This window comes from Suricata suricatta, chromosome 1 (assembly GCF_006229205.1).
Source record: "Suricata suricatta isolate VVHF042 chromosome 1, meerkat_22Aug2017_6uvM2_HiC, whole genome shotgun sequence".
Taxonomy (NCBI): domain Eukaryota; kingdom Metazoa; phylum Chordata; class Mammalia; order Carnivora; family Herpestidae; genus Suricata; species Suricata suricatta.
The window spans coordinates 123,412,167-123,436,307 of record NC_043700.1 but is presented as its reverse complement, the minus strand read 5'-3'; positions in this window follow the sequence as shown (position 1 = coordinate 123,436,307).

Below are 24,141 nucleotides of genomic sequence, written 5' to 3'. Positions count from 1 at the left end.
TATGAGTGCAAACATATGGTTTCTGTCCTTCTCTGCCTGACTTATTTCACTTAGCATGACACCCTCAAGGTCCATCCACTTTCCTACAAAGGGCCATATGTCATTCCCTCTCATTGCCATGTAGTACTCCATCGTGAATATATACCACATCTTCTTGATCCACTGATCAGGTGATGGACATTTAGGCTTTGTCCATGTTTTGGCTATTGTTGACATTGATGCTATGAACATTGGGGTACATGTGCTCCTATACATCAGCATTTCTGAATCTCTTGGGTAGATCCCTAGCAGGGCTATTGCTGGGTCATAAGGGAGTTCTATGGATAGTTTTTTGAGGAACCTCCACACTGTTTTCCAGAGCGGCTGCACCAGTTTACATTCCCACCAACAGTGTAGGAGGGTGCCCGTCTCTCCACACCCTCGCCAGCATCTATAGTCTCTTGATTTGTTCATTTTAGCCACTCTGAGCAAAACCATTTTTTACAAACCTTTTTTGGATAGATTTTTATGTTTAAAACATTTGAAAAATATGACATAGAGCTTGATGTCCCTCCCACAAACTGCCCTCTAATACATGTTCCCTTCTACTAGGTGCTAGAACTCTGAAGAAAGATTTAAAACCTAATTTTAGCCTAAACATATTATTTAGAATTTGTAAACTACCTGAAATATTGTAAGTTATAAATCTATAGTATGGAAAAAGAAAACAATTATACAGTCATTAGTACGGCTTACAGAAGTATTTGCTTTATAATTGCAAATATTTGCTTTGTTATTCTGACAAACTGATATTTTTAAATTTTTTTAATATTTAGTTACTTTTGAGAAAGAAAGAGTGCGCATGCGTGAGCACAAGTTGGGGAGGGGAAAAGAGCTAGGGACACACAGAATCCAGAGCAAGAGGGCCCAAGCTTTGAACTGTCAGCACAGAGCGCAACACAGGGCTCAAGCTCACAAACCAAGAGATCATGACCTGGGCTGAACTCGGTCACTGTAACCGAGTTGAGGCACCCAGGCGTCCCTGACAAACCAATTTTGAACTGCCTCTATGACTGACTATAGTGTGCCATTTTGGACCATTTTCACAAGATACAGCATCTCAATTTTTACGTGCTGGTTTTATTATATCTTCTCTTTTGCCCATATTATTTTTTTCTTTTCTCTGTTAATCCGGTAAAGTAAAAATAGTGCACCCAAATAATTTAAGACAATTATCTTACTGGACATGGAAAAAAAATGACCCTCAGTGCTGTATTAACACACCTTGCCTTCCCCAGCAGTCTGGTTGGGGTGGGGCATCTCTAGCCTATAAACCATCCCACAACTGTGTACTGAGTATTTACCCTGAGCCAGGAAATGGAACAGTGAAGCCAATATTTTTTTTTTATGTTTCTGGCAAGTTTTGTATTGCCATAAAAATTCTAGGTTTTGTAGCTAATACAGAGAGCTAGATAAAGATTAGTTGTATGAAGGAACAGAGAGGAGTTCCTGAATGGGATGATGAGAGGTGACTATGGACAAACCACATGTCTGCACAGAAGGGGGAAATGAAACACAAAAAAGTGACACCTTGCATAGTATCTATACAATTAGGATATTAATGTCGTGCCTATTGTAATGCATTTATTAAACAGCTACTAAGTGCCCTTCCCCCCCCCCCCCAGCAGGTGCTTTGCGTTATCAAGTGAATACAATTTGGTCTGTGAAACGGTTTCCTTGGATACATGCAATTGTGACAACTGATTTGAATTTAAATTCATGAACACAATCTAACCATATTTCTTTAACAAATTCTCTTTCCCAATCTTTATCCAGTTATTAGGTTTTTATAATCCAGTGCTTATGGAAACCTTAGCACAATTTTTTTATAGCAACCGAATTACAGGAAACAGCATGGCCTTGCAGTCAGATAATGTGGTCTCCAACTTAGCTTCCCCATTTTCTAGTTTTGTGACCTCAAGTAAGTAAAATAATCCTCATCTCAATAATATAGCTAATAACAGTTACCCACTCTGGTTATTAGAATTAACAAGAAGACACATGTAGTGAGCCTAGGAAGATTCAGTCTCTCCTCTACCTAAATATTTCAACATGAATTCAAGGTGTACTGATCGATAATTACATATTTTGAAATGCATATTTTCTTGGAGCAGCAGTCCAAGACATAAACGATGTGAAAAAAAAATCCAGAAGAAAATTCAGGGCAGTCAGAGAGCAGTCAGCTTTCTATTCTGGGATCAGCGAGAGGTGGCCAGTAATAATCTATTCCACATTGTGTTTTTGCTGAAGAAATACTTAGCATAAAAATTGTCTGGATTAAGGAAGACACAGGGCTCCCCTTAGGTTGCTATTGGGCAGAACTGTTTGAGTGGACTTGGAAGCCCCAAATTCTAAGGAGATTAAGTCAGTGGAAATAGACCTGATAAGGCACTGGTTATCTCCTTGTATCCAGTAGGACAAGCCTCATTCACAGTAATACAATTTCTGATGATGTTCAGTTTTTTCTAGTCTTACTTTAAATTGATTTAAGTAACAAAGTGATAATCATGGGCATGAGCTGAGAGATCTTCATATCCAGGGAAAAAATGTAAAAGCTTAGCCACAGCTGCTGTTTGACATGGGGATTTAGGAAAAATCTGTGACACATGATTTTGAAGATGATGCCCATCCCAAGAGAGCCAGCATCTGAGCAATCGCATTTGAATGCAAACACCTGTAACATTTGGAAAAGGTTTTTAACATCAGCTTCTCCTGCTATATAAACCTTTGAAAGCAAGAGAACTCATATTTTCTTTATTTTTTTTAAGTTAAGTCTTCCTTAAAGGAGGAAAAACAGGAATTGTTTACTCCTTAGCATCTGTTATTTTCCCTCCTTAGGGTCTGTTATTTTCCCTGCCCTAAGGCCTGACTGCCTCCCTACTCCCTAATAAAGGGATTTTATCAATCAGTTCATTTTCAAAGAAACTTAAATAGGCATTAAATCAATCAATTCTCACATAGTATCCACTTTGGGTATCTCATTCATTTTTGTGCCTGAGGAGAGCTTGAAAGCAATATACACACAAAACATATTCATCGAGAAATAGACCATCTTACTTTACTCACTGACACTTATCCAGTTAGTAGGATTCATGAATATTGTGTCCCATCCTGAGTCTGGGGAGGAACAGAGAGAAAGGGAGATGAAGAATCCCAAGCAGGCTTTTCACTGTCAGAGCTGAGCCCTATGCTGGGCTCGATCTCACCAACCAGTGAGATCATGACCTGAACCAAAATCAAGAGTTTGATGCTTAACCAACTTAAGCACCCAGGCACCCCTAAAATTTTAAATTTTATAATGGTTAGGGTTTATTTATTTTTATATGCGTTGTCTTAAATGTTTTGGAGAAGACGTAATTCAAAATCTCACTAAGAAATAAAATGCTTTCAGAGACGGTTACAGAGGAAAGGGAATAACTTGCTCAAATATTGTTTCTTTTGACAGATGTCTTCCTTTCAATAATAATGGCATTTGTGACAGTCAAGGTCTTTCATTGTAAGCCCATAAGAATAAAGTTTATATTGTTAAATTTCATTTCTTTTTTATACAAAATGCATTATGCGAAGAAAACAATGGCTTTATTTTCCATTACCTTTCTAGTTTAGGATATAAATCATTCACCTCACAGTATCTGTGTGATGAAAGATACTTAATTATTTATTAAAGACTCACTTCAAATTCTAATTCTTATGTTTCAACAAAAATACATCATATTCTTGAATTTTCTTACTTAGAAAACATAGTATAAAATCATAAGGAAATGGTTACACATACAAGTTGTATTATTAACTCATTTTTTAAAAAATTTATTTTGGAAGCTATTGATAATGAAAACAGCAAATGGCTAAATGTGCTTAGCTACCTCTATCTCATTTATCTATACTTGTATGTTTATTTTCTATATTTTTATTTTCCCAAAGTATGTTTTCTGCAAAATCCCTAGAAAGCCAACAAATTTTGTATTACAATTCTTATCTGTAAAGAAAGAAACTATCCAAAAAAGTGTGAATAATTTTACTGATATAACATATATGAGAAGTGACTATATTACTGAAAGAACAAGTTAGCTATCACTGGCTTCCTTATAGTTACATTTTACCTCTTTCAAAAAATGATGGCTTACACTTTTCTAGAAATAGAAGAGGAGAGATGCTAAAGACAGTGTTAGAGTAAATCATCTTTATTTACTTCATTTCTAATAACAAATAAATTGGATTTGAGAGTGATTTTTTTTCAACGAGGCATATTAGAATGTCTGATAATGTTGGCATATTATTCATCTTAAATACCATTGAAAAGAAAACACAAAAAGAAAGAAATTAACACACTGAAGTTGAGGTTAGGTGGTCATGTAAGAGAAAATAAGCATCAGAGAGGAAGGACTTGAGTTGGGGTCTATGGCTCTTGGCTCCATTTAATAGACACATGCACCTTTGGAAAACTATTTAATCCTTATAAGCACTGAGTGTTCCTATCTGTAACTTTCTATTAGAATTGTTTTGGAATAAATACTTCAATACTTCTATATTTTAAAAAAGCAAAAATAAAAGGTCTTAAAAGTATAATACCTGGGGTGCCTGGGTGACTCAGTCAATTAAGCGTCTGACTTCGGCTCAGGTCATAATCTCATGGTTTGTGAGTTCAAGCCCCCCATCGGGCTTTGTGCTGACAGCTCAGAGCCTGGAGCCTGCTTCAGTGCCTGTGTCTCACTCTCTCTCTGTCCCTGCCCTTCTCATGCTCTGTTACTATCTCAATAATAAATAAATAATTAAAAAATTATAATATATATGGAAATAAAAACTAATTTATTTATATCATGATAATGTTCTCTTTTTACCATGTGTTTTTCTATAAGTAAAATTGAAATTTTAGAACTGTAGTGAAGTTATTAGGTGCAATTTCCTTAGAACAATTGACAGGCTCATATCATTATGTTGTTTTATCTGCTATCTTTCTGTAATTTTCCTTTACAAAATTTAATTCCATTACTACTCTCTAATATTGCTACTCTATTATCATAGTCCTCATTAATGCATAATTGCCCTTATTCCTTCTTCTTCCTTTTTTTTTTTTTTTTGCTGGAGACTAATGTAAAATTGCAGTTCATTAATTATATCATAAAAATCCTTGTTAATGTGATTACTTTGTACATTTATGTATGATCTTCCCTTTTCTTGATTCCTACCCCCCAATTTAGTTAAGTTTATTTCTTATTGTACTCATTTTTTTATCTTGTATTTTTTTGCAACTAAAATTAATTTATTTTTAAAAGACTGGGTATATTTATACTTAATTATATTATAAGAAACTTGTATGCTTCAGGTGTTTAGATCAGGAGTAATCGTATTAAGTAGCATTCATAAAATTCCAAAGGGCATTTAAGAACTGAGAGGAGTAAAAAAGATTTTAGAACATGACATGTACCTCTAATTCAGATTGAAACTGAAATAACATGTTGACAACACAACAGAGAAAAACATCACCAGGAAAAGGAAAAAAAAACCCCATAAAACAATACACTGTCTATTCAGAGTCATGAAGCCTAAACAGCTAGAATATTGGCCTGATATTTTCCTTTCAAACAGATTTTGTTGTATTGTTGTTGCACAGCCTACAGGACTTGGCACTAATTTCATCACGCCTAACTAAAATGAAGAGAAAGTCCACATAGATAATTGATGACTTGACCACCTACTCCCATTTTCTCTCCTCTGAATCTCTGCTTCTGGTAACCAGACGTCTGGTCTCATTTTCTAGGAGTTTGTTTTTATTTTTGTTTTTGTTTCTAGCTTCCACATATAAGTGAAAGTATATCATATCTGTCTTTCTCTGTCTGACTTACTTCACTTAGTACAATGCCTTCAAGGTCCATCTATATTGTCACAAATGATATAATTTCTTTGTTTTTTATCATTGAATAATATTCTATAATGTGTGTGTATATACATATACATGTATATATATCACCAACTTCTCTATTCATTCGTCCATCTGTGGACATTTAAGCTGTTTCCACATCTTGACTATTGCAAATAAGGCTGCCGTAAATATGGGAATAGAAGTATCGTTTCAAGGTAGTTTTTCATTTCCTTTGCGTATTTTTCCAGAAGTGAATTTCTGGATCATAGCAGTTCTATTTTTAATTTTTTTTGAAGATTTCCTGTTCTGTTTTCCATTGTAGCTGTTCCAATTTACAGTCCTGTTCCCTTTTCTCTATAATCACACCAGCATTTGTTATCTCTTATCTTTTTGATGATGGCCGTTCTAATAGGCTTGAGGTGATATCTCATTGTGATTTTAATTTGTACTTCCTTAACAACTAATGATATTGAGGAATTTTCATGTACATGTTGGTATTTTGTATATCTTTGGAGAAATATCTATTCAGGCCCTTGGCAGAGTTTTTAATTGAGCTATTTTTTATTTTAATTTTTTTTGCTATTGAGTTGAAGGAGTTGTTTATATATTTTGTATACTAACCCTTATCAGATATATGGTTTGCAAATGTCTTTTTCTCATTCCATAGGTTGTCTTTTTACTTTGTTGATGGTTTCTTTTGCTATGTAGAAGCTTTTAGTTTATTGTAGTCCCACTTGTCTATTTAGTATTTTCTTGCTTGTGCTTTAGATTCTTATCTAAAAAATCATTACTTCAATCCAGGTCAAGGAGCTTACTTCTCTGCTTTCTTACAAAACATTTGATTGTTTTTTAGAAGAAGAAAATATCACTGGGACAGGTCCTTAGGACTGTTTCACTGTACTTAGCTATGTACCTCGACTTTTGGAGATCCCAGTAGATGGAAGACTATGGCATGCACTGACAACTCATCTCCTGACACTTCTGTGAGTTTCTTAATAGAGTTCTATTCCTAAACCTTCTATCCTTCCTACCTGTCTCTTACCAATGACCCTACCAGGTAATTTTCTCTAGATTTGGGGGCAAATTTGAAGGTTTGGGGATAAATACGTGCTCACTTTCCACACCCACTTATTTTTCTTCCACTTTATTTTAAAGATAATATAGACGGATTTTTTTCCCTGAAGACATAATAAAAATGTGTCTGTCACTGTAAATTCTGTGAAATAACTTGATTCAAATAATTTATGGCAACTACCTCTTTAATATTGGCCTTAAGTAAATCTCATTGTTGGAATAGCCACTTTATGATTTGTTTATGCTTATATCTTTATATAGGAGTATATTTATAGATTGGGAAAACCCTTTTAAATTGCTATCATACATACATTCCTACTCTACTACATTTTTTAATCAAAACTAGACTTTTAGTCGGCTGTCTTCTAACTAGCCTTTAGTGGATGGTCACAGTTCATGACATTTATGCTTTTGGAGGGTCTGGTAACAGAGAAGATAAAGTGTTGCCATTATTATTATTGTAAACAATAACCAACTTTTACATAACAGTCTATAGTTTTGAATGCGCTGGCACGTGAATTCCCTCATTAAATGAGACAAATGAGGAAATTCACAGTTAATAATTTCAACTCATGAATGAGAGAATTTAATTTTTTTTCTCATTACCAGACTTGAAGAACATGTCTATTAGGTTCATGTTCATTATCTGTGAGGATTCTAAATGCAGTTGGAATGAGGAATTGAAGTGAAGAAGAATGGCATACTGTCATGCTGTGTGATTAGAAAACAGAAAATGATTTTGGCAACAACATTAAGTCATGAGAAATTGCAGGACAGTGATAGATAACTGAAGTAAGATGTTAGAAATCAACTAAACTTCATAAAGCAAAAAAGCATTAGAGCATTAGAATAATAAATGAAGGTAATAATATCTTTTTAGAACTTGCTTAATATAAAAACATGTTTTGAAAATACACAAATAGTATGAAGATTTGATTTGAGCTGCTTAAGGAAAGATGCGTGATGGAAAAAGTCACTCTTTACCAACCAATATTAACTAAAATTAATTTGATGCTCTTTGTAATCGAAGCCTATCTTTATGTAATCTTAATTATCTAATTTGAAATACCTGCCCTTTTGTCACCATACAATTATAGTTTATTTATATTATTCCAATATCAATAACTGAGAGATAAATAAACCTTTATGTAACTGGAAGCTATGATATCTTCTTTGAATATTTGTATACCATCCCCAGACCCAGACACCAGCCCATATCCTAATTGTCAAAGAATGTAAGAGAGCTTAGTATTCCTTAGATAAATTCTTAGAATATGTGACATGGAGAATTTATTATTAGGTTTTATTTTTAGTTACTTTTATTGTTTCTTTGGGGGAAGGGGTGCTCTGAGTGAGGCAGCAAAAAAAGGGAAGGAATGCTGAAGAAAAGAGGAAGGGGAAAATACATATGAATGATATAAGGAAGAAAGAAAGGTGGAAGGAGAACCATAACAACAGCAAAAGAGTAAAGAAGGGTGCCTTACATTAATGTGGAAGGCTAATGCCTGAGTTTTGAAAATAGGAGGACCTGGTTGCTCAGTAGGGTAAGAATCCAACTCTTGATTTCAGCTCAGATCATGATCACAGGTTTTGGAGATGGAACCCTGTGTTGGGCTACCACCTGAGCATGGAGCCTGCTTAAGATCCTCTCCCTCTGCCCCTCCCCCTGTCTAAAATAAAAAATAAATGAATAAAATAATTTTTAAAAAAAGAAATGGATAGATGTGTGTACTTTGGGAGATGAATTTAGAATATTAGTAAAAATGAGAACGCTAATACAAATTGAACAAACTGATAAAATTAAACATATGTAAGTTAGTGCTTTCTTAGTGCTGGTCCTTTATGGAAAAAGCCAGCATTAGATTTTGGGTTTTGATTCACAACAGAAAACTAGATACTATCATAGTATAAATTTGCCTATTAAACACTAGATAAGGTTGACTGATAAGTTAGTTTTACAATGCTTAGGGTAATCAATAACTTCACCAGAATTTTTCTGAGTTCACAAGAGCCAGGGGTTGTGGCTGTGGCTGTGTGTGTGTGTGTGTGTGTGTGTATATGTGTGCGCGCATCTGTTTTAGTCTGAGGCAGGTGGGGCTAAATAAATTCTTATGACTGTTTTTGGCACCAAAGTTCACATGCAATAATTCAGAGCAGATCTCTTTCAATCCAGACATGGAATCTAATCTTTTCTTCTATATTTTTAAATACTGTGGGGGCACTAATAAAAAGTGGTGAATTCTATCTGCGTAGTTTTAAAATTCTAATTAGAAATGCATTTTGACTGAAAGCCCTGAAACAGCCACATAGGCCATTCGTTAATGATAGGATTTCTTCTACTTTGACAGCTTGAAGTAGAAGGAGAATAAAGAGAAGGGAAGTTACCAAGATGAAAACTAATTTATTTATAATTCCAAACCCACTGACAGGCAAATAATTCTTTTTCTTTTTGCCTGCAAAAGAAAAATATGAAGCACCTCTTAATAATTTTTGTGTTCTATGCGTGGATATGGGAATAATTACTTTAAGTTTATTCGATTCTAGATTTAAAAACAAACAAACACACAATGACCCATGAGTTTTCCCTTGACTATTAAGTTCTAATTGTATTCTGTATTGAGGGGAATTTCATTGCAGAGAACAGACTCCTTGCTAACTAGTTTGACGTAAGGGGATTTATTCCTGGATCTTAAGTGGCCTACAGAGTTGGGGTGGGGGGATTGCTAAACAAACTGACTCATGGTTGAACTTTGATGAATGAGCTCTAAAGTCATACAGCTTCCAGGGTAGAGTCCTAAGGCCATACAGTAGAATTGGGCCATTTAGGAGACAACTGACCTTAAAATGATGGGAAGCTGTGGAAACAGGAAGTTAATGAGTAAAGTAGAAAACCACTCTTACAGCTTCTGGTTACAAAACATATTACTATTACTAGAATATGTATGGATAAAATGGATGCCTCCTGCTCAGCTCCTCTTCATAGTCTTTTTTCCAATTCCACATTATGAAGATGGATCCATTGGTAGAAATTAAACATACAGGGAAACCTCAGGGGAGTCTGGTAAGGGTGACTTAACTTTCCAGCCTCTCCACACTTAAAAGTGGAAGGAATACATTCCTGCATGAGCTGTTTCATGGTACCAACCACATGTTCATCTTGATTGTGGCCTCAGGGAGTTTGTAGGGTAATATATTCTATTAATTAAAATATTTAGAATAACCAGTACTTATGAATAAAACATGAGAATAAAATTTGAAAACCCTTACTAATATTAGGGAAGAATAGCATGTAAACTTGAATAACATGGATTTATAGTTCTCAATTAGTGTTGTACATTCTCTCCAGGGACATTTGGGGATGTGTGGGAACATTGTTGCTTATCATCATAACTGGGGAATGCTATGGGCATTTGGTGAACAGGGGCTAGAAGAGGTATATGGAACATTTAATACAATTTGACACAATAAAGAATGACCCCACCAGTGGCCTCCTTCCTCAGAAATATCAGCACTGGTAGTCTCCAAATAATTTTAATGGTGCACATTATCATTAGAAAAAACTGCTGACTTGAATTAATCTGTTTTGGGGGTTTTTTCTACTCTCTTAGGAGAGGGGACATCCCCAGATGAATGTTATCATGGACATAGGTTCAAAAAAACCAGAATGAATGAAAGCTATTGACATTTTATGAACAAAGGAATCTTTTGATTTTACCAAGTAGCGATCTTCAAAGATAGTTAACCCTACCAGTAGCATAGAATTACCTGGGAACTTTGTTAGAAAAGAAAATCTCTGACCCCAGATCTACTGAATCAGAAATTCTGGGGTTGGGGCCAGCAATGGGTGTGATAAGTCTTTCAGGTCATTTTGATGTAATCCAAATGTTGACTACTACTAGAATAAAAACATTAAGGAGTGAATGTTGTAAAAGTTTGGCATATCTAGGGAATTTGACTTTTCATCTGGCATGAGTGTGATCAAAGGAGGAAAAAAAATGTGTGAAATTGGCCAGTATTGGGAAAATCTTTGGTCCCTCTAATAGTGATTTTCCCTAGGCATGATGTCCAAGAAGACATAGAGGAGAATAGATATAAGACATGACCCACACTTTGGAATGACACCAAAGAAAATCCAGAAATGGGATGTGTAGTCATCTATGGCTGCAGTAAAAAATAACCCCAAGTTCAAGGACATGGCTTTATTATCTCATAGTTTCTATAAACTGGAATTCTGACATGGATCTCTTAAGACTAAAATCAAGATGTCAGTAGGACAGCATTCCCTACTGAGGTCCCTAGAAAGGAACCTACTTCCAAGCTCATTCATATTGCTTGCCGAATTCATTTCCTCAAGGTTGTAGGACTTAGATCTTAACTTCTTGCTAGCTGCTAGCAGGTGGCCACCCTTCAACTCCCAGAGGCCTCCCTCCAGTCCATGCATACAGCTACCTACAGTAAATCTTTTCATTCTTGGACTCTCTGACTTCCCCTATTGATTTTCTTAATCTTCCTTCTAGCCAGAGGAAATTCTCTGCTTTTAAGTAATTATATGGTTAAATTGGTTCCACTTAGACAATCTACGTTAAGGTCTTTATTTTAAGGTACATAACTTTAAATAAATCTGCAAAGTCCGTTTTTGCCAGGTAACATAATGTATTCACAGGTTCCAGGATTAGGGCATAGATAGCTTTGGAAAGCCATGATTCAGCCTATTACATGGAGGAATTAATTCATTCATACCTTTAGCTACAGCATTAACTGTGCCAGGCTCTGGAGTGTAAAAAGAATTAATTCCATAGTTACCTGTTTCAAGGATATTACCGTCTAGACTGTGAAGAAGTAGATGAGGGAATCAGAGAGAGGTACTCTATCCTACTGATGAGAGAATGTTAATAGTGATATTAAATAATAATAAGAATCTCAGGCAGCAAAACTTCACTAGCAGGTATTTCCCATTCAGAAAGTCTGTCCACTTATCAAGGTTTCAGGTAGGAGACTAAGTAGCAGCCAAGTCTCCAGACCTGCTGAAGAATAGGTCGCAGTGACTCCCAATAATTACATGAGAAGAGAGTTCTAGTCTCTCAAAGAGGACTGAGGTACCATGAGTGAAACTTCTGAGAACCTAGAAATAAATAAATAAGTTTAAATGTTTGTTTATTTCTTAGAGAGAGAGAGAGTGAGAGAGCGTGAGCTTTCAGAGTGGGGGAGCAGAGAGGGAGGGAGATACAGACTCTGAAATAGTCTTCAGGCTCTGAGCTCCCAGCGGGGCTTGAACCCAAGAACCATGAGATCATGACCTGAGCTGAAGTCAGTCACCTAACTGCCTGAGCCAACCTGGAGCCCCATGAGAACCTAGAAATAGAGACCAAAGTGGAAACTGTGGTAGAACTCAAAACTATGGCTGTGAAAAGAAGGATTACTGAGATTTATGGGAACCGTGCACACATACACAGGGTGGTTCTGGGTGTTCGGGCTCACTGGGGCCAAGGAGATGGGAGAAACATCTGAGAACAGTGGATCATTAATGGGGCACCAGAAACCCAGTGTACTTAGGAGAAACATAAGCTTATATCTAGGCCCCTGCCAGAGGGTTCTAAACAGGAAAGGGCTGGAAACTGTGTCAAGAGGCCATGAATTCACAGAACATGACAGTCCTTAATTACATTCTATCCAGATTTGGTGATTCTCTGTCAAACTAGAAGTTTTCCTCCATATTTTAGATAAAAGGTATAAAGATCAGTAAAATAGCATGTCCAGTGGCAATGGAAAGTGAGAATTTAAGGTTTGGAAGCAGACTGATATCATAGGGGCCAATAGCAACTGGTTGAATTCAGCATTCTTTAAGATGCTATGAACTTGAATACATTATTTTAACTTATTTTTCTTTTTTTTTCCATTTTAACATAGAGAGTCTTAATATTTTTTACAATAAATCATTGGAAAGAAAATTATTAGGACAACAGGATCTTTAAATGCTTTTAATCTTTACTGAATTGAACAGAGGATGATATAAGACGTGTCAAGCTCATATCCCTTACTTTTTGTCCTGCTTAGCACATTTTGCTTCCTAAACAGAGTGCATATATTTCTCCCCCCAAGAAATGGGACATTTTTGCATGAAAACAAAGAGAAACTAAGTGATTTTCAAAAGAGTATTTTTTCAGTGAGGAAATAACGGCTAGAATGCCATTGTACAATTCCTCATCTACCAATGTTCCTCTCTCATTAAAATAAAAACAGGAGATAAAAGATTTATCATATTTATATAGGCAAGTTTTTACTACCAGTATAAACTTGAAAAAAAGGAGACAGCCAAAGCAAGCCTTTTGGGAGAGCCTCTGATTCAGGAAGCATTGAGCATTCTGTCTGCTTCTGAGAACTGAACATAAAAGAGATGAGTTGATAGGGGAGACCAGAAAGTTCTGCATGTGGAAACGACTTGCCTGCAAGATTTTTAAAAGTCACATTTATCAGAGATTTGAGACTTTTTCCCCTAATGAATGAGATTGACTTTTAAAGAGCCATTGTCAGGTATATATGTTGATTATTGCTTCTATTTTAGTTTTACATTAGGAATCCCACCACAGAGGCAGTGTGGAGCTTGTGACAACCTAACCTGATTCAGGTAACTGAAAAGTCAACCCCTCAGTGGGGCATTATCCAACCCTGAAGCTGAGGCTCAGCTTTCAGAGGCTTTGAGGATCGGATCTCACTTCCAATTGTATTCATGGTCTCCATCCATTATGCAAAGCTAGTGGTATTTGGCTGTTCTGATGCTATGTTTAATTGTATATGTTCACATTATGGTTTTATTGCCAATTAGCTTCTGAATCATTATGATATTATTGGGGAGCACAAGACCATGGATAATGGGGACAGAGGTTTACGCCTGATCTTGGGCTCATGCCAAATGTAACCTTGCATAAATTACTTTTCCTTTGATTCTGCAAGAACTGCAGTATGTGTTAGCTCGTGGCAAAGCTAACTGCAGGTGGCTTCAACATGAGATGTAGGATTCATAGAATTTATTGTATTTTTCTGTAAATCTTACGTAGCTTAACTTTTACCTCATGAAACCACAGAGAAGAGAAACTTCTAGAAATTGTTACAAAACACTTGTGCTAAAAAGTGTATATTGTTATGGAAATGCTAGCTAATGATAACCATTGGGATAGAACTTAATAGAGAAACTAAAAAAACTTCACTCCAGGCAAAATCCAGTGTGTTCTTTTAATTGTGCTAATATTATACAGAAGAAGTAAGCACAGATTTAAAGATGATATGTTTTATTCAACAGCCTCACTGACATGATTCTCTTGGGTCTTCTCATTTGAGATTGCCTCTGCTAATTGCCTTAACATTTTCCAACAAGTTTATTACTGAGAAAAGAATGCCCAGTGTCCAACTCATTGATGCTTTGGGGCAGGGGAGCCACAGCTGAATGAAACATAAAATCGCAGCTGGAATATACTGCTTGTTTTTGTCTAATTCTAAATATTTTATCCTAAATATAATGCTCAAACAAGAAGATAAGGTCATTCCAGTTCTCTAGAAAAACCACCTAACATTTCCTATTTTTCTACACTTTTAAATAAAAGCCTGAGACATTGCATTATAGTTTTGCTATTATTAGTGATAATTATTATTTCTGCAACAAATAAATTATGGAAATTCTACCTTTTTTTTGTAAATGTTTTTATTTATTTTAGAAAGAGAGAGTGAAACAGCATGAGCAGGGGAGGGGCAGAGAGAGAGGGAGACACAGAATCTGAAACAGGCTCCAAGCTCTGAGCTGTCAGCACAGAGCCCAATGCAGGGCTCGAACCCACGAACTGTGAGATCATGACCTGAGCCAAAGTCAAAAGCTTAACCGACTGAGCCACCCAGGCGCCTCCCTACCTTTCTTTAAAATGTAGATTTAATTCATTTAGTTGATCTACAGTCATACACATCCTCTATGTTATGAATCAGAATACAATAATTTTGGCAAAATTAAGCTATAGGTTACATATATTGTCTCCAAAATAGCAAAGCCATATCTGAATAGATTTTATTCTGAATCTGAAAAAGCAAAAGGTAGGTGGAAATTATAAGACATGCACATTTAATGAGACAGTATATAGCTTTGCTGCTTTTTGATTTATAAGAAAACTACCGTGAGAAACACTAAATAAATTAAGCCATTTCATTAAATAATAAACTGAATTACAATAATTTTTGTCAAACATGTTTGCTCAGAGATCTGTCCACAAATTTTTTCTCTGAGGAATTTTAACAAAGATTCCAGAGAGAAAAGTTGATTTTATTTACCTTCAGAAGAAGAAAAGTACTTAAGTCATGGAAAAGTTATTTCCTTGGTATTTGTTTCCTTTTTTATTCCCACTTGATCTCTTTACTTCTATGAGCTATTCTTTCACTGTCCTATTTTCCTACTTCTTAGCAGGGAAAGGCTTCTGGAAGTAACAACTAACATTTTCAAGTGGATATAAAAGTCTTCGCTTCCTATTAGATGATAAAGGCATTCTTGTTTCAAAAATCTATAAATAAATGATATTATATTAATTTTCAGTAAATTTGAAGGCTGGAATAAAGAGACATTAAGATCTTGTTTAAGACCAGGCTACCAGTAATGCTCAGATTAGACAGATAACCCACTGAGAAATATTGCTTAAAAAAATTAAAAAACAAGCTTTGATATTTCAAAATATTAACGAGTGCCCTTTCACAGTGCAGCTGATATAAATTTGTGAATCTCCTATTTACTAAATCCTCTTACTCCTTTCCTGCCAAATACAATGTGCATATATTTCTAACATCAACCTGCCATTGCATTGGCACTGATAAGTATCAATTGTTTGCAAACAGAATCATTCTCGATTATAAAAGGCAAAGATCCATCTCTCAATCTCTCTCTTTCTCTTAAATGACAAGTGTCTTTTACCCAATCAATTTCCTTGGAATATATCTCTGTTACAGGCTGAAATTTATATATTGAAGCCCTAACCTTCTATGTGGTGGTATTTGGAAATGGGGCCTCGGGGAGGTAATTAGAGTTAGATTGAGGTCATGAGGGTAGGGCTCATGATAAAATAGTGCTCTTATGAGAAAAGACACAAGAGAGCTGCGTTTCTTCCCTGGCACCCCCCATGCCCTCCCTGTCCGCCATGAGATGGGACAGAAAGAAAACGGCACTCTGAAAGCCTGGAAGAGAGTTCTGTCAGAAACTGACCAAGCTGGAGCACCCTGATCTTGGATTTCCAGATCCAGAAATGTGAAAAATAAATGTTTTTTGTTCATAACCCACCCAGTCTACGGTATTTTCTTAGAGCAGTCCGGAAGGACTGAGACACAGCCCAAGCTGACACAATAATAGTGTTCATTTTTACTGCAAATAGATGTGATAACTTCATATTCAATACAAGCAGCTTTCTTGACTATCCTTTCCCTGAAAAGGGCATATTTACAACCATAATTCAATGAGTCAGTGCTTTCATTCTTCTGTGTATTTACTCAGCATTAATGTTTTACCATGAAACAATGTGCCTTGCAAATCCTGTAGATGTTGTAATACTATAATACTCAAGAAGACACAGACTACTGCATAGGTATTTTGAAAGGTGGCAAAAGGCAAAATTTCTAAGGAGGTTAACTATAAGAAATACTGGACCTGGAAATTTATTTCTAGATGGCAAAAGGTATCATCCAAAACAATATTTTCAAAAAATTGTAGCCCATTCTTTTCATTACTATTATAAAACTATTTATTGCCTTGCAAATTGACTACAATATTCATTACTAAGTGGAATAATACATAGAAGCAATGGAACAAACAAGTTGCCTAATAAAGATAATTTATTTGTATCTAGAGAATTTATGATACTTCCATGCATTGCCATTCTTTTCTCCCCCATGCGTTGTCATTCTTGAGTTGAGCAGCATTTATCTCCCTATAGCAGAGACAAGCTCACAAGTTTTTAATCAGAGGAAACTAGGAATTTTACTATTTCAATATAATATATGGTCTTTTATTGTTGTGGTGGTGGTGGTTGTTGGGTTTTTTGGCCACAGAGCCTTAGCTCCAAGCTATGCTGTCAAGGGCATGATCATGTACTGTGACAAAAATAACAATGCTCTCATACATATGCAACTCTTTCTGCATTTTTAAGAATATTGCAATGAATTTTATGTTATTATCCATGAGAAATTTAACTAGGCTAATTGACTACACAGAACAAATTAGTGTGAACCTCATTTATTTTATACAGTCATGAAAAATTGAAAATGTCTTTTTTAATTATCTGACACAGAAAGGACTAAAAGTATTACTAGGGAAGTTTTAATGTGGCATATAACTCACTGCTATTTAAAAAAGTTTTTTTAATGTTTATTTATTTTTGAGACAGAGAGCGAGAGACACACAGAGCATGAGCAGGGAAGGAACAGAGAGAGAGGGAGACACAGAATCCAAGGCAGGCTCAAGGCTCTGAACTGTCAGCCCAGAGCCTCATGCAAGGCTTGCACCCAGGAACCATGAGATCATGACCTGAGCCAAAGTTGGACACACAACCGACTCATCCGCCCAGGCGCCCCTAACCCACTGATATTTTCATTAATATTAAATCTGTATGTTATATATATATTATATATAATATAAAACTACCAGTTTATTCATTATAATTAGACAAATTAATTCTAAAAGCTAAATATGTCTGATTTAGTGAATTTTATGTTTCATAAAGTGTTTTCATAGAAAATTCTCTATCAAGACTATGTTGAAATGCAATAATTACTTGATAATCTGATCATAGGAAATAATTTTTCTTTCTTTAGTTAGTTATTACTATCTTTAATAATGGCATACTCTAATAAATACAAATATCAAATAATCATTATGGTTTTGCCCTAATAGTAAAATTACAATGAAAGAGGAAAAACAGTAAATTCATGGAATTCTGAATCACAGACATTTTAAAAATTATGGTTTTATTATGTTCACATGGATATCAAAGGCAGGTTAACAAAGTGATATCAAATAAATGTCATGAGAAAAACTCACGTAAAAGATAAGAGAGAATGATTTATATAATATCCCATTTATCATTGCTTAGTAATTGTTAATACTCTCTAAATTCTGTTCTCTTAAACAGGATAGATGTGCTTCTTGCTAACACTATTACTGAGGCTTATTTTTTAAAGCTAGCTGTATTGCCAGAGGTTAGAATTAAGTTCCAAGGGAAGAAAAATAGACCCTTGATGTTCCACTCTCAAAACCAGTTCCTTCTGACAGCATAAATGAGAACATATTATTCTTGCTTCCCTAGGAATAAAAGAAATTTTCTGGAAACTGAAGTCAGGAGCTTAAAAGGTATAGACTTGATACAGGTAAAAGCTAGAACTTAGATAATATATACAATTTCTAGTCAAATCCTAGGAAAGTTATTCTGGTTAATTTAAATATTGCCTATGAGATCCACCACTATTTTTTATCCTTCCTTAGAATTTTGAGATTGACACAAAGAGGCCTATATAAGGCCTCCTATGACACTGTCTACCATATTTTCTCCCTAAACTTGGGTGAGAGATGCATTCGTTCATTCTTTATTTTAGTAAAGATTTAATGAAAGCCTCCTTCATGCCAGTCGTGGAACTAGGTGCTATGTGTGCAATTCAGACACAGTCCTCATCCTCAAGATACCTAGAGCTAAACGGAAGATCTGGATACTAAACAATTTCTAATACAAATAAATAACTGCAGTTGTTGCAATGCTGTGGAACAAAAAAAGAAAAATGAAGCATGAGAAAAATGGCAGTAAGATGATTGCTGGTCAGTTGAATGGGCTTCAGGATTACTTTGTAAGGATCTTGTCCCTTCACTTAAATCTTTGTCATATTTTATATGACCATTAGCCGCCATCTCTTTTCTTTCTGTCCACATTTGTCTATCATTCCCAAACCTTACCCTAATTTTAACCCTAAATCTTGTTTTACCTGGACTGCTGACATGGCATCTAATATTTTTCCATTTTCCACCTCTTATCCTTCTACCATCTTTTCTTCACACAACAGTCACGTCAACCTCCTTGACTGCAGTCCCTCAGGGACTTTGGTTAAATTTAGAATGAATAAATTTAGAATAAAATTCTAAATCCTCGCTATATGACTGTTTCTGACGCACTTTCTTCTGTTTTGTTTACCTGAGGAAGCCGCTCACATGTGGGGAAGAGAGAACGTGCCCTCATCTGAGAGCCACAGTTCCGCATGAAGACACACAGTTTGCTCTTTCTCCCTCAGTTTACCAGTCATCTCGGCAGACTTCTAGCCAAAAATGGAAAAAAAATCTGTAGGTCACTGACAGACTTCATTTAGGTTTTCAAATCACTACTATTTTCTGATTTTCTTTATTTCAAACTAATTTTAACTCATGAACACCCAGGCAAATATTTATTGTCATGGTGGCATATTTTTGTTTGATATAAATTTCTGTTTATCTGTTCATCTCTCTACATATCTATCTCTCATTCTGGTGTCTCTCCAGTTAATATGTCCAGATACAAAAAGATAGCTATCCATATGGATAATATCTGTAATTAAAGGAAGAATGTGGTGCTTAACTTGGACATTCTAGTATTCCTATTAAAATATATTTTCAAAACTAGTCATGGAGGTGGGCCCGGGTGGCTCAGTCAGTTAGATGTTCATGATATAGTTCTCATGAGATCAAGCCCAGCTTCAGGTTCTGCACTGAAAGCATGGAGCCTGCTTGGGATTCTCTCTCTCTCTCTCTCTCTCTCTCTCTCTCTCTCTCTCTCTCTCTCTCTCTCTCATCTCCCTCTTTATCTGCCCCACTTCCATGCTTACACACTCTCTCTCTAATAATAAATAAACTTTTAAAAAATGAAAGAGTAAAAATTTATAGGGTTCCTGGGTGGCTCAGTCAATTGAGCGTCCTACTTCAGTTCAGGTCATGATCTTGTGGTTCATGAGTTCTAGTCCTGCATGGAGCTCACTGCTGTCAGTGTGGAGCCCTTTTTGGATCCTGTCCCCTCTCTCTCTCTCCTCGGCCCCTCCTCCTCTCATGCTCTGTCTCAAAAAAAAAAAAAAAATAGAATTGAGTTTAGTACCATACCTGCCAACAAATTTCTGTATGCCTTCAGTATGTATAACTTCCCTAGATCCTCAATTTGCTTCTTTATAAAAGAAAGGCATCAAAGTAAGATCCCCTTCCATTTGTAAATTTCTAAGACTGCAGGAAGTAGTTTTCAAATTTATGAAATGTAATTCCCTTAAGAGAAAGAATATTTTCATGAATGCTGATAGTATATTTAAATTATTTTATTTTAATGTTAACTAGATGTGTGTAAATAAAAATATGGATTAAAACTCCTTTACCTGGGTGCCTGGGTGGCTCAGTCAGTTAATCCTCCGACTTCGGCTTAGGTCATGATCTCACATTTGTGGTTTGGAGCCTCATGGCAGGCTCTGTGCTGACAGCTCAGAGCCTGGAGCCTGCTTCTGATTCTGTGTCTCTCTCCCTGCCCCTTCCCCTCTCATGCTCTGTCTCTTTCTATCAAAAATAAATAAAACATTTAAAAATTTAAAAAAAATAAAACTTTTTCATGTAGATCTTACAGATTTTAAAAGTGAAAATTAACACATTAAACATAAATTAAGCTATAACTTTTATTTCACAGGTAACATTAATTTATTTATACAGTTGGATTTAATCATGGAAAGACATATTTGCTGGTTTTATGTCTCATTTTTTATTTCTATGTTTATGATTGTGATCATGTGCAGTGATATGTGAACCTGGTTTTTATTCTTTTTTTGTAATTGAAATTATTTAACCATATATAGTAAAAACGACCAAATCAAACATAATTAAGATAAATTATATTACTTTTTTTAAAAAGAATGAGTTAGAATTGGAATGGTTCACCTGGACCCCCCCCAAAATTTGCCAGATTTGGTCGTTTTTCCATCCAGCAGTACTCAGAAGAAAGAAATCTTAAACCCAAAGGACACCATGAAGCCAGTCACTAGAGTATACTTGTTCTAGAGCACATGTAATTTCCTGGGCTTTACCTGTGACTTAAGTGAAATGGACCCTAGTACCATCCATCTCTTTTTTCTCTGATCATATTCACAAAACAATAGGTTGATTACTAACTTAAATTCCTGGTACCTTTACACTGAGGAAGAAATTGTCTGGACAGCACACACAAACATTTCAATCATTAAAAAAATACAGTCCCCAATAAAATGTAATCTGTGAGTGCAGGAAATTGTTTTTCTTCATCTAGCTTTTGACACATAACATATAGGTATACAATATAATGATTTGATACACATACATATTGCAGAATGATTATTCCAATAAGGCTAACTAACACTTTCATCACCTCACACAATTACGTTGTGTGTGTGTGGTGACAACATTTAAGATTTTTTCTCTTAGCAACTTTTAAATATATAATTTGGTGGCACTAATCATAATCACTATACTGTACATTAGATCCTCAGAATTTATTCATCTTATAACTGGTAGTTTGTGCCTCTGACCAACATATCCCCAATCCCCGGCAACCACCATTCTACTCTCTATGAGTTTGGGTTTTTAGATTCCACATACAAATGATATCATACAGTATTTGTCTTTGTCTAACTTATTTCACTTAGTATAATGTTCTCAGAGTCCATCCATATTGTCGTAAAAGACAGCATTTCCTTCCTCTTTGTGGCTGAACAGTATATATGCATACACACCATAATTTCTTTATCTATTCACCTATTGATGGATATTTAGGTTGTTTCCATACCGTCACCATTGTGAATAATGCTGCAATGAACATGGGGATGCATATATTTCTTTAAGTTAGTGATTTCACTTCCTTCCAATATATACCCAGAAGTGGGTTGCTGGATCATATCAGTTCTATTTTTAATTTTTTTTGAGAAAACTTTATACCGTTTTCCACAGAAGTCAAGTTGGTGCAGGAGTGGGCCAGCACGGGGGTCTGTGGTGAAGCTGGGTGCCGATTTCACTCTCCTCCACCAGAGGAGGAGGGCTGCCAGGGCTTGAAAGAGGGGTGATAGGGGTAATGTAATCTCCTTCCTGTCCTCATCAGTAAGTCTCCTCTCACCTCTGTACTTCATCCAGGTGCTTTAATCCTTCACCTAGGATCTTAGCCCTTGTGAAGGTATTTTTCACATAGTATGGAAAGTTGCTCAAATTGATGCTTGTTTTTAACATTAAAGCTGGATGTAGTGGTGGTTAATCTTCCTTCCCTGTATCTGTTCTTTTTCTTTTCTTCTTTTTTTCTTTCATGAGGAGGGAATTACACCGAGTAACTCTGCTAGCCTTTCTTTACACTCACATTAACCCTGCCTGGGGAAGTAGTGATTTAATTTAATTATGAGTTTGAAATGAGAAACTAGGCATGCTGTTTGCCTACTTCCAAGACTCTTTGTTTCCGAAGGAAGCATCCATTGACTTTATTTCTGCCTGCCTAATTGTTCATAAAAAGTGAATCATTTCTATGCTAGTCAATAAGTTAAACTTTGGGGCGCCTGGGTGGCTCAGTCGGTTAAGCCTCTGACTTCGGCTCAGGTCAGATCTCACGTTCGTGGGTTCGAGCCCCGCGTCAGGCTCTGTGCTGACAGCTAGCTCAGAGCCTGGAGCCTGCTTCAGATTCTGTGTCTTCCTCTCTCTCTGACCCTCCCCCTCTCATGCTTTGTCTCTCTCTGTATCAAAAATTAAAAAAAAAATTAAAAAAATAAGTTAAATTTCTCAGAAAAACAGACATGAACCCTGTCACTAGATGTCTTCCCATATGATGAAAGATATGCTTATATTAACTTTTAGATTATCCATCAAAAAGCAAACAAAAGTATGAAAAAAAGAAAAACCTACAGGTTGGTGTATAGTTCCTAGGAATCTATAAAGCTGAGTTTGAGTAATGCAATACTCAGCAGCAATACAAATAAAATAAGTGATGTATTGTAATCTGAAGTTTTTCCTTTTTTTTAATTTTTAAAGATTTTTATTCATGGGGCACCTGGGTGGCTTGACTTTAGCTCAGGGCATGATCTTGTGGTCTGTGGGTTCAAGCCCCTCATCAGGTTCTGTGCTGACATCTCAGAGCCTGGAACCTGCTTCGGATTCTGTGTCTCCCTCTCTCTCTGCCCCTCCCCCGCAATAAATAAACATTAAAAAGATGTTAAGGATTTATTCAAGTATAATTAACATACAGCGTTATGTAGATTTGGGTGTACAATATAGAGATTGAACAATTCTATATGTTTCTCAGTGCTCATCACTGATAAGTGTACTCCTGATGCCCTTCTTCTACTTCACCCATTTCCCCACCCAACTCCCCTCTAACAACCTGTAGTTTGCTCTCCATATTTAAGAATCTGTTTTCTTGTTCGTCTCTTTTGTTCTTTGTTCATTTGTTTTGGTTCTTAAAATCTACATACGGGTGAAATCATGTAGTATTTGTCTTTCTCTGGCTTATTTGACTTGGTGTTGTACCCTCTAGGTTCATCCATGTTATTGCAAATGGCAAGATTTCATTCTTTATGGTTGAGTAACATTCCACCGTGAATCTATACCACATCTTCTTTATCCATTCATCTGTCAGTGGGCACTTGGGTTGCTTCCAAACCTTGGCTATTGTAAATATGCCACAATAAACATTGGGTGAATATATCTTTTGAAATAGTGTTTTCACTTTTTGAGGGGAGGGTAAATACATGAGGGTTTTTCTTTTTACAAACTTTTGGTATCATGTTAATTTAGGGAGACATTTAAAAGGTTTGAAATTTGGATATAAGTAATTAAACACAGATGTATCACGATTAGAAAGACAATTTTATTAATTTTAAAACACTTAATATCTTCTCATGTTTTCTTATATTTGGCCAGACTGTTGGTGATGGGTAAAAAGCTAGACTTTGGAAAAGAAGTTAAAAGTGGATACTTGTGATACTTGTTTATTTGGCTATTTAGAAACAGAGACACTTCCTTTTTAATTTTTTCTGTTGTGCCTCTTATGTATGTTCATTTAGCTATAATATTTGTCTCCCCCACACACAATTTGACCACCTACATATCACATATTATATATATATATATATATATATATATATATATATATATATATATA